The 12,441-nt window shown below is 37.7% G+C and overlaps 1 protein-coding gene across 8 annotated transcripts in view; it reads left to right on the top strand.

Annotated features, from left to right (window-relative positions):
- The first annotated feature begins 212 nt into the window (after positions 1-212).
- The window catches only part of pam (peptidylglycine alpha-amidating monooxygenase), an 81,122-nt gene continuing 68,893 nt past the window's right edge, over positions 213-12,441 (top strand). For 6 of the 8 annotated variants that reach the window (XM_066711267.1, XM_066711268.1, XM_066711264.1 and 3 more), the window contains exon 1: positions 213-347. The gene's annotated coding sequence lies outside the window, so the exon portion shown is untranslated. Of the gene's footprint in view, positions 348-5,910; positions 5,983-12,441 lie in introns of those variants that run through there. The other 2 variants (XM_066711266.1, XM_066711262.1) reach the window with 2 other exon arrangements.

The following is a 12,441-nucleotide window of genomic DNA, read 5'->3' as shown; positions in this document are numbered from 1 at the left end:
AAAAAAACTGTAAGCTAAACAGGCACCATCTATAAGATCACAGCATAGAAACCACACAACACAGACACACAGCTCTTACTAATCTACTGCCTGTCGCCTGCCGGGGGCCACTGACTATATGTCGATCACTGCTGCACGATTGCGTGAGCACGACGTGCCTCCAGTCTCGCTGCTCCAGCCAATCGACGTCTCGGTGCTCAACGCCTTCAAATCGACGCGATCTGGCAGCGACTAGCGGGGTCTGTTTCGGCGGAGACGAGCGCAGGACAGGACGGGACAGGACGGAAAGACAGGGGTCGGGATCTGTGAGGACCAGCATCTGAACCGGACCGAGCCCGACAAACATAGTAAGGCCTTTTCGGTTAGTTTTGTGTTAAAAGACAAGTACACAGTTACTCGTTGTCTTGCTTGCAATGTGTGACCAGAAACCCACTCCAGGGAATCAAGTTTAGCAGTGAGTTTTAAGTTTAAAGCGTTGGCTTGTGTGGGGATGGAAAGAAAAGTTGCCGGAGAAAGACAGCTCAACTTCAGCAAGTTTGAACGTGACGCGGATCGGGTTGGCTGACAGCAGAGACACATCAGAGAGGAGCCACTGTGTGAGCTGGACATTGTAGTTTCTGCTGGGCTGTAAACAGTGGACTGAAGTTGAATTTAACCGCTTAGTGCCCAAATCGAGTTGGACAGTTTAGGCTACGATTATTACTCGCACCTTGTTACTAAATAAGCACATGTGTGACATAGTATGATATTGACATCCTTTAATGCAAGTGTACAGTCCAGTCTGTGAACCAAAGTGCATGGGGATTGTCTTTTTTTATTAGAGTTGTAACGGTCTGACTTGGGAAAGCGAGGACAATAATAATAGATGGGTCAGTGGTCTCAACTAAGACGGTCAGCCTGTTCAGATGAATGGTAGTTTCTGTTTTCGCCTCTACACATCGATTGCACACGATTAGTAATGCTGTGGTCGGTTTTCCAAACAATTGTCAACACAAGAACAACATACCTATATGACATGAACAGTTGTGATGGAGAAATGTACCATTAGTTGACAGGGCCTGTGGATTTCGGGTGCTCCCTGCCCTGTAGACAGACGTCTCCCCCCAGCCCTGGTTTCAAACTGAAGTTTAGTTTAGTCTGCCAGCTCAAGACGACTATACCTCCTACGCCACACTGCCTGTCTTGTCTTATAGCCCGACTCCCACTTTTGTGATTATTTTTAGCAATGGGGTTAAAGTTTTCTTGCGTTTGCACCTTGTTTCTTCTTCCCTGTTCCAACTTGCTGAAACTGTAAAATAATAATTGCAGACGTATGTTGCGTCTGATTTGAAATGTTTGTGCAGGTGCATTTAAGATATTGCATTCAGATGAGCACTTTGTTGCATCGTTTAGCAGCTGTACAAAACGACATATTTAACGCATGCAAACACTCAAAGTTGGCCTCTGATATTGGCAGATAACGACGGCTGTTTTGCAATGCCAAGCCCTTGCTGTTGTGCACCAGGCGTCCCAGAAGAAGCGGCTGCAGGTGTTGAGGTGTGAAATGTGCCTTTTCTTCGGTTGTGTGCTGCAATTCAAAATACCTTTCCTGTGCCTTATGCACGATGAATACCAATGAAAAGTTTCCTTATGTCTGAATATATTAAAGCTAAATTAGAGTTTTTCCTTAATTGTTAAGAGGTCGCGGATTTACTTAATTTCACTTTCAAAGTGAAAATCAAATCTCGGTTCATTTCCCTTTTTAAATAATTAATATACATGATATAGTGCCCGAGGTGTCCGTCCTAATAGTTTTTATGCAAATGAGCCTACGTTTCTTTTTTAAACGGACAGAGCATGATTTGTATTTACTGTGTGCCAACTTTCACAATGACATACACAGCTGACACCATGAGGCTACTTTGACTTGGTAGGACAAATGGTGACATACTTTGCATTACTTTGGTGATTATCTTTGTCTTGTGCTCTATATTTACATTTTAAGAAAAAGGCAAATTTACCTAGGTTTCAAATATTACTGTAACCTGCAATTCCCTCTCTTGTGTAAAACCATATCAACTCTAGCATTTCTGCAAAATCTGGTCACTCTGATGAAGTCCATCAAAGCTTTGTACTTTCTTTTATTTTGTGTTAAAAAAGGTAGTTTTCTTCTGACTCTCCTTGTCAAAGGTTAAAGTTTAAACTAAAATACAAATTCTCTGTTGTTACAGGACTTGATTATAAAAAAATCCACATGAGCTAAGATGGATGGGTAATGAAATAAAGTAGAGAAAAAAATAAGCAATACAGAAATGTGTTGCATCTAGTATTGTAGGAAAGACAACCTGATACAGTTGTAATAATAAAAAATGATTTACTGTGCTTTGTTTTTGTTGTGCAGGGAATAGGAAATAATATTTTATGGGCAGTTAATGTTTCTGATTTCTTTCATCTAGGATTACAGCTTCATGGGACATTAAGGTTTTTAGTCAGCTGTTCACCTTCATTCCCTGAAGATCACAACTAGCCCTGGTTTTTGTTTTCACCAAATGTTTGTATTTTAAATCTGCATTGGTAACCATTGAATAACATGAAATGTGATGCCTAAATCAAATTTTAATCATTTTTTTTATGTATTTATGAATTTAATTAGTTATAGGCCTTTATGTTTTTAACTGGGTAAATATAAAATTCTGATTGTTTATTCGCCAGTTACTGAAGTAGAGAAACACTGATCTAGCCAGGGAAAAACACAACTGCATGTACAGTACGGTGAAGCTTGTCACATTGATTTTATGTTTTTAATTCCTTGAACCTCTCTGAGTGGTGCATAATTTATCTTCTCTTAAGACGTCTATGTCTGATTCATGCTGTTTTCTGACCTCGTTGTCAAAAACATTGGACTGGAGAATATCAATAAGAAATAAGCCCTTTTAGAGTATCCAACCTATTTTCCTTTGTGTGTATTGCTACAAATGGTGTAAGGTGGTAGTTCACACCAGGAATCAGTATCACTGTTTATTCTTTAATAGCGGTTTTAATATTAAAAATTGAATATTTATTAACAATATCTGTCAGCGTAAGTCAAAACACTGAAAAAGAGAGGCCTGCTGTAATGAGTGAGACTGACATTTGGTGTAGCCTAGCCTGTATTTTTACTTCTAATGGATGCTTCATAAAGAAAAATGTTTGGTATCAAAGCTGTCTTACACCCACATGGTATACAGCACATTCTTTTCATTTCTACTGTTTGCTTTTGCTCATGGTGTTAGTCACAGGGGAAATTAATGGGCAGATTTCTTTCTCTCTGTGGTTCACATTATTTCAAATAATTATTTGAGGCTCCTACTTTATATTTATCAATATATAGTCATGTGTAGGTGTTTTTTTTCACAACCTAGATTTAAAACTATATTATTTAAACCATACAGTTTAAAGGAGTGTGATTTAAAATCATAAATGGGTACAGTAGTATCTAGTACAGTATCCTATTTAGTGGTTTACTATATAGGCAAAGTCATATTTCATTATGATGGAAGAATGTAGCTAAGACATGTTTTTTTCACATTCATATGCCGTTGGTGCAGCATAGTAATCTAAAAAAAAGAGCACATATAGACTAAGTGTTGTTAGGAAACCTCTATCACAACTTTGCATATCGTTGATGGACATCAGTATTGTGCCGTTCTTGCTTTTGTTTGCTTTTGTTCAACTCAACAATATTCGAGGATGGTTGTTACTAAAATTGAATTTCTAGTCATGATTTTACACTACATTTTTTATAACTGAATAATTTAGTAGCCTATTCCTTTCAAATGCCATTCTTCGATGTTTTTATTAAATTATACAGCACTTGGAACAGATTGTGTAAAGGATGCTTCCCTAGTGAGGCATAAAGTATTATTTTGGAATGCCAGAACCCTAGCAATGCATTCTCTCTCTTCAGGTCTGCAACCCCCTAAACAGGGGAGACCTTTTAGAAAGCCAGCACTGAATGTCTTCAGGAATACAACACTAAGGTTTTTCAAAGTAAGTTCAGATTTTCTCTATTAAGGATTGTTGTTTTGTGTGGCACACGGTTCCCACTGATGAATTACTGTCATTTACGTATTTATTATGTCATTATGACTTTAATAGTCTTAGCTCTGTAGAAACTATAATTAAAGCAAGTGCTACAAAGCTGCATTTTGTTCTTGTTTTATAAGAAGATTATCTGCCTTTTTTTTAAACCTGAGAAGGTTTTACATTGAGCAACCATGTCCGTTTTCCCGATTTGATAACATCAAGAATAATGAGTTACACTTCCAGGATGCTTTGTAAAGCTAAGTATTGTGTGTCCCTGGTACATTTGTAAGTAAGAAATATTATATTTGCACCAGTTTTTAACACAGTATTCAAAATTAATAGTACATGAATAATGACATTTAAAAAAAGAGCCATTTCACATTTCCATGTGTCAGTGCCTTACATTATTTAAGTCTGTCTATTGAGTGTGGTAGTAGACATCTAGGTTAAAATGGTTTGTCTACCTGTCAGAGATGGCAATATTTTTTATCCAGAATAGCAGTTTAGTCAGATTATTATAGCAAAACGGATTTGAAGAATTCTAAATGACTTGGATGAAGCCATGCCACACAGGTGAGATGAAGAGAAAATTGGTTATATGAGGACAGACTCCATTACACTGCTGTGTGGGTTGTAATGTAATGCTTGTGTTCGGTCCAGTAGTTACTGAAAAGCAAAGCAACAGAATTGTGGATGAATATGTAAAGGATTCTGTAAAATCTCACCATTTTGTGCAAGAAGAGAAAAAGGTGTCATCAGAATTTCTCATTACTTGAAATGAAGTTTTTTGTCGAAAGATTACAATTTGGTTGAATAATAGTTATTATTACATAGAATACCAGTTCTGTGTCAAGTGCCTCATTTTTTCAAGTTCTTACTGCAGCTCACCCATCTTGTTTAGACTTTCTCCCTAGTTTTCATAGGAGAAGTTTATTTTTCATGGAGGTCAGGTGTTGATCTCCAATAGACAGGGCGCATAAGAAATACTATAACTACTAGAAACTTAGTTCAGTGAGATTATAGCAAACATTCCTTATTGCATTTGGTTTTGAGAGAGTTAATCTTACTAATAGTCAAAAGTACATTTTTGTCCTGATGGCATGGGTGTTCCATGTTTCCTGATGTTAGCACTTGCGTGAACAGTGCAAGAAATCTGACTTTGCCATAACTAGAGACTGGCAGCTAATGGAAGTTTCCACATTTCCTGAAAATCTCTTAATTTAGAATAGCAACCAAACCTTAACAAAACAAACTGTGTGTAAAAACATTACGTATAGTAGCTCTTTCCAAGTTGTTTGGCATTAAAAAAACAAAAGCAAAAATAGTACTTAAATAATGACCCAGTTTTATGTTTCTGTCTCTGTGCTCTATTCAGCTATAGGCATGCTATATTCTCTAATGTGAATTTCAATTTAATGCAGCCTGGTATGGATTACACACATTTTCCTTAAGGTGCATGCTTTCCTGTATTTCATGTGATATTTGTTTTTATACCATGGAAATTGCAAAAAAGCTGTTATTTTTCACTTTGTAAAAAACAAAAAACCTCTATCAATTTACTATTGGAATCAGGAGAAGGCATTTTGCTCAGTTCCACGTTATCCTGTATTAATTAGACCCAAAGATGAGCCTTTCTGGTTTTGTGTCACATATGAAGCCCCACAGCAGTCCTTGTTTTCTGCATGGGATGTCAAAGTCCAGCAGCTGAAGCCCCAGGAAGTTGTTAAAACAATTAAAGGCTCTTGACTGTTAGTGCACAGAACGGTTACCATAGTATCCTCTGCATCCCAGTCTTTAGTGATGATGTCAGTGAGCATGCTGGGCTAATTCTAAGCATCTCTCTACGCCAATGAGTCACTCCTAGCAGAAGATCAGAAGTCTCCGCTCGCGGTTCATTGTAGTCATTCACTGTGGTCCGGAGCAGAATGTGTCTGCCAGGTAAGCTGCTTATGATGGAATTATTTTTATATGGGTTTACTGCTCAAAGGTCATTTAGTCTGCGTGTCTGTTTTGAAAGAGATTTATTTGCATGTTTGTGTTTTTAGCGTGTACTACGGTAGCAATTTACTTTGCTTGTACAAAGTTTTTTTTTAATGCTGTGTGTCTGTGAATGTAGCATAAACACTGCATACGTATTTGTAATGGTAAGTCAAATAAGCTATCCATTTATAGTGTACAATGCTGTAAAGGTCTGTCACATTGAAGAGTTCATACGCTTCGGGTATGAAACCAAAACCAGATGTGATTAGTTTCTTAGGGGCAGCAGGTGCCTGTTCTGTGGTTTCTACATTAAAGACTGATGTGGCAGGCTTCTAAATTGATGCATTAAATGCCCGTGTGTGGAGCGTCAATAGCATCTGATTCAACTGGGAGGCTTACTGTGAGGATTTAATTGTGCAATTGATTGGTTTGCTTTTCCCAGGTTTGTATGTGAGAGGTACTGAAAATCGATAGAAAGCAATACGTTGCTCCTCTTTATTTCATTCTTCATGCTTTTATGAAATGAAATCTCAATACATTATTTATGAAACTTTGTTTTCTAGATCGGTGGCTAGGATTGTGATATAGCCCACTGTTTACTGGCTGTTTTTGTTACATTTAGAATCAGTATTAAGATGTACATGTAGGCTTAAATGGTCTGATTTCTCTGTGTGTTTTATTATCATTTATTTTGTAACCATCCACGAAATGTATATGTTAAATTACCTGCTCTGAATTATAATGAAAGTTTAATGATCAAGATTTTCTTTCTGAAGAATTACGGAGCAGCCAAACACACACCATAATGAGCTGTCAGTTATTTTGCATTTCATTACAGTGAGTGACTGCACATTTGAACCAAAGAATGCATCATAAATATTCAGTAATGAAAAACCTAAAGCAAACAGCAGGCATGAATTCTTAATTCAGTTGTTGTTGTTCCCAAAACAATGTCCCCCCCCCCCCCCCCCGTATCATAGCCTATCCTTAAAATTATGTCATACATGTATTATAAATAATGTATATGTTCATATTTATAAGTTCTAGCATAGACCGATTCACAATGTAGATCTCATTCATTAAGGATAATACATATGTTTTTACTTCAATAGAGATCTGTCTTATAATATTGGTTCTGTATTTGTAGATCAGTTAGATGTACCTTAAAGCATTTGAATATGTTATACAAACTAATAAGCTACTCAAACAAATGTTACATTAAGTTCCTGGCTGAAGGCTCTATTATAATGATGCAATTCCAGTTAATGTTTAAAGTCTAGCAGGGTAAACTACAAAGACCTAATATTCAAACACAGTTTAATGTCTGGCTTGGATTTCCATTTTGCATAAAGGTATGCAGTATATGGTGCAGCAATGGTAACACAGAATCTTAAACCAAAGAAAGCTGATGTTTTTGGTCATATTTAAAATGTCTTTGTAATTGTAAGTGCTGACTTGGAGTATGGATGATTCAGTGTAGATTAGCAAGGAGACGAGCAAGGGGAGGCTAATGAGTTAATTTGATAGATTACTGCAGTGTTAAGTACTGAAGTTGCACATTCCAGTGAATGCAAGCCAGAAAAAAAAGCTGTGCACAACTGTCAGTTATTACTAAGGTAAAGTTCTGTTTGTTTTGGTCCTGTACCTTTTTTGAAGTTGCTTTTCCTATTGGTATCACTAGTGTTATTTCTGATTTGGCATATAACATTTGCTTAGGGTTTTCAGAAAGTGAAGTGTCAGTGTGCTGTGGGTAGGGGTTCTTTGTCAACAAATTGTGGAAACAAATTTAGATCTCTCCCTCAAAATTATGATTCTATTGCTGTTCCCAAGAGCCATTGTGCTGCTGTGACGCAATTTGTTTTGTGAGGCATGTTGAAGCATTGCACAGCATCTGAGGAATAAGTAATAATAAATAGCTTTTCTCTTCCGTGATGGTTCCATCATGCAGCAGGACATGCTATGTGGCCACGCAATATTAAGCATCACGCAGTGCACACGCTGAGCAGTCAAACCCCCGGTGAGAGCTACAGCTTAGAATAATGTTGGAAAGCACTTACACCAGGAAAAAAAAAAAAAAAAAAAGAATATGCCAACTGAACACTAAGCATCCCTTTATACAGAATCTTTTACGTTTTTTTATGTTTTTATTTATTTTTATTTCGGTGAATGTTTTTAAAGTTCACAGCTATGCAGTATCTATCATATGTATTCATGTGTATGGTTTACAAAAGTGAATAACATAACTGCATTTTAGTGGGAAGATGAAATCAAAGAAGAAACTCTAAAGACCAGAGTGGATATTTCATCTTAAGATCTATTTTAACTTAACCTGAACCATTATAAGGTCACCAGACGGAAATCAAGCCAAATGGAAATAAGAGTGGAGTGGAATATCCTGTGCCTTAATTTTCCAATCTTTGCAACTAGAATAAGGGGAAAAAAATATGGTTTTACTTCACACCATATTTAATATCCAACCCTGCGGTCATCAGGGGTTTAAAATGCAAAAGCTGTATGCTCTGTCAAAGACATCATTAAATATGTTGAATGTTCTATTCAGTCTCCATGTGAGAGCAGGCAATTAAAGTGAGAGGAGACAAAAGCTTCTGTCTGCTCTATGGATTATGTGTGGGTGGGAAAGATGTTGGGTTTTTCCATATCGTTGCAGCTGTAAAGCTAACCTCTTACCTTGAGAGCTCGGCCATTATTTGAGCACGTTGGTCATTCAGGATTCAGCATCTTTGAAATGGTTGGTTTGGTGTGTGGGGGGTGGGTTTGTGCTCTCCTTCATGGCACAAAGTAGAAAGGGCATTGGGACATATCACAAAGGGATGCTAGTAAGGGAGGAAATAGTAAATGGCTTAGAATTAATTTAATTATATTTCTGCATGTAGTGTAGACGGAAACCTCTTAAATGTCATGTTAGGAAATGCACACACAACATACAGCCGTGATCTACCAGAAAACCGATAAGTAGCTTAGTATGGGAGCATAGTCTGTCACATTAGCAATGTTTGGTTTACATTAAGTTAGAGAAGGAAAGTATGTTGTTAACCATCATGCAAATAAACAGGCTTTATTTTAACTGGCACAGCTGCTCTTTGTTTACTGTAGATGACATTTGGAGAATTAGATAGTTTGATAGATCTTTTTGTTTGTGATCCATATCTAAAATGGGATACAAATAATCTCAGGAGTAAGGAAAGTAAATTGTTGCAAATTGTATTTATTTTACAGTTTTATGTTGTCTGTATTTCTTTTGACAGCTGGTGTTTGCTCACATTTCCCGTGTGTGACCAGGCATTGTGTCTGCCTTTGTATAAGTGTAAACATCATGTCACCAGGCACATGATTACAAGGCTTGACTTGTATATCTATCTATCTAACTATCTGTCTATCTATCTATCTATCTATCAATTTTTTTCCTTTTTTTCAACATCATAGGTTTTTAAAATTCAAGAACTCTGAGATGCAAGCAAGACAACTGGACTAAAAATGTACCTCTTTAAAACCAAAGTCATGTTTAACAGCTTTGTTAAGTTTAAGAAAATGTAAGTATATCAACGGATACTCATCCAAGGACAGGTGCAGACAACTTTTGACTTGACAACAACTCCGTGCAGCTTGGGATATCAAAAGATGAGTAAAAATTTGATGGAGTCCATTTGGAAGAAACTGCATGATGTTTTAAGGAAATGTACTTTCTTACCTGTAGAGAAGAGTATATGATCAATGCATACTACCAGTGCTCACTTAAGGCTGTGAAACCTGGACACTAAATGCAAAAATGTTAGACACTGAAGATGACACAAAGAAGCATGGAAAGTTGTATTGTTAGAACAACAAGAAGAGAGAGAAATTAAATGGATCAGTGAACAAACAAAATATGTGCTATTTAAAGAGTGGAAATGTTAAAATGGCTGGAAACGTTACAAGAAAAACAGATCAAATATGAACAAAGGAAGCTTTCAAATGGATCACAAGAAATAAGAAAACCTAGAAGATGACTGCATAAAAGATGAGCAGATAAAATAATAAACTTGGCAGGCGTGACCTGGAAAAGGGGAAAGCTATACACTCACCTAAAGGATTATTAGGAACACCATACTAATACTGTGTTTGACCCCCTTTCGCCTTCAGATCTGCCTTAATTCTACGTGGCATTGATTCAACAAGGTGCTGAAAGCATTCTTTAGAAATGTTGGCCCATATTGATAGGATAGCATCTTGCAGTTGATGGAGTTTTGTGGGATGCACATCCAGGGCACGAAGCTCCTGTTCCACCACATCCCAAAGATGCTCTATTGGGTTGAGATCTGGTGACTGTGGGGGCCAGTTTAGTACAGTGAACTCATTGTCATGTTCAAGAAACCAATTTGAAATGATTCGACCTTTGTGACATGGTGCATTATCCTGCTGGAAGTAGCCATCAGAGGATGGGTACATGGTGGTCATAAAGGGATGGACATGGTCAGAAACAATGCTCAGGTAGGCCGTGGCATTTAAACGATGCCCAGTTGGCACTAAGGGGCCTAAAGTGTGCCAAGAAAACATCCCCCACACCATTACACCACCACCACCAGCCTGCACAGTGGTAACAAGGCATGATGGATCCATGTTCTCATTCTGTTTACGCCAAATTCTGACTCTACCATCTGAATGTCTCAACAGAAATCGAGACTCATCAGACCAGGCAACATTTTTCCAGTCTTCAACTGTCCAATTTTGGTGAGCTTGTGCAAATTGTAGCCTCTTTTTCCTATTTGTAGTGGAGATGAGTAGTACCCGGTGGGGTCTTCTGCTGTTGTAGCCCATCCGCCTCAAGGTTGAATGTGTTGTGGCTTCACAAATGCTTTGCTGCATACCTCGGTTGTAACGAGTGGTTATTTCAGTCAAAGTTGCTCTTCTATCAGCTTGAATCAGTCGGCCCATTCTCCTCTGACCTCTAGCATCAACAAGGCATTTTCGCCCACAGGACTGCCGCATACTGGATGTTTTTCCCTTTTCACACCATTCTTTGTAAACCCTAGAAATGGTTGTGCGTGAAAATCCCAGTAACTGAGCAGATTGTGAAATACTCAGACCGGCCCGTCTGGCACCAACAACCATGCCACACTCAAAATTGCTTAAATCACCTTTCTTTCCCATTCAGACATTCAGTTTGGAGTTCAGGAGATTGTCTTGACCAGGACCACACCCCTAAATGCATTGAAGCAACTGCCATGTGATTGGTTGGTTAGATAATTGCATTAATGAGAAATTGAACAGGTGTTCCTAATAATCCTTTAGGTGAGTGTAGATTGAAGGGAGGCCTTCATCCCGCAGTGGATCGATATAGGCTTATAATATACTTGAAACAATTATCAATAAACCTTTCTTTATTCTTTCACTTTTAATAGATGTTTCTTTATCTTCTCTATGACTTTAATCTCTGCATAGTTTTTTTTTGTTTTAAAGTCTTTAAAATTCTGCTCTGGTATTTTTTTTTTCATAAAGATTGCTCATGGTTTAAACTTTTTGGCAGTCTCCCATTTCATTATGTTGGCAGCATTTGTTCTCAACAGAGGTTGAAGTAGAGAGTAAGCCTATCTCTATTGAATAGACATGGAGTATGAACCATATCAAGCATGTGCATGCAAACTACCAATAGGCTTTTGGTACCAGAATAAATAGATACAACTTAATTTTACAGAATTAGATGGCTTCACACATGAGCCATTTACTGACATTTGATGAAGTATGTGTGCAGCATCTGTAAATCCTGTTTTAAGGCCTAACGAGTGATTGATAGGAGAAGCCCTGGCAGACAGCACTAGTTCTTCTAGAAGACACTCCCTGCTTCTCTTGTCTAAATGATCAGTCAAATGTATGCTTCGCAACAGTTTACCACAAGACCCAGTTTCTTTTCTCCTTTGTCAGTTGGTTCCTGCATGAAAAATTGTGTATTGCCAGAACTACATCAGTACCTTATCTGAAGCCAGTGTTTCAGCAGTTCCCCAATTAAAGGGGAGTGTGAGGCCCTTCAGGTGGCAGGTGGGAGGCACCCATCCAATCACAGAAAATCGCTTAAAATACCTTGGCTGCTTAGTTATCTGAACTAAGTCCACAAACATTTACAGAGCAACATAATGATTCGAATTCCACACTTTTTATATTTATTTTCTCCCAGCAAAGCAGTTCTGATCAATAATTTAATATTTCAAAGTACATTCTGAGAAGCCTCTGCTTTGCAAAGGATGATGTATCGTGTACGTGTTCATGTAGGAATATAATTCTAAAAACAAGGGCAACTGGGATCAACCAAGGCTTAGTACCAAAGCAATAAAATATTATATTTCCTTCACATTGTTACTTCATTAATAGTCTTTTAAATCCTTTACTGATTACTTGGCTGCACGCTGTGAAAATACAGCAGAG

Source organism: Amia ocellicauda, chromosome 8 (assembly GCF_036373705.1).
Source record: "Amia ocellicauda isolate fAmiCal2 chromosome 8, fAmiCal2.hap1, whole genome shotgun sequence".
Taxonomy (NCBI): Eukaryota; Metazoa; Chordata; class Actinopteri; order Amiiformes; family Amiidae; genus Amia; species Amia ocellicauda.
Note: the sequence above shows the minus strand (reverse complement) of the source record. Positions and strands in the feature narration are given on the sequence as shown.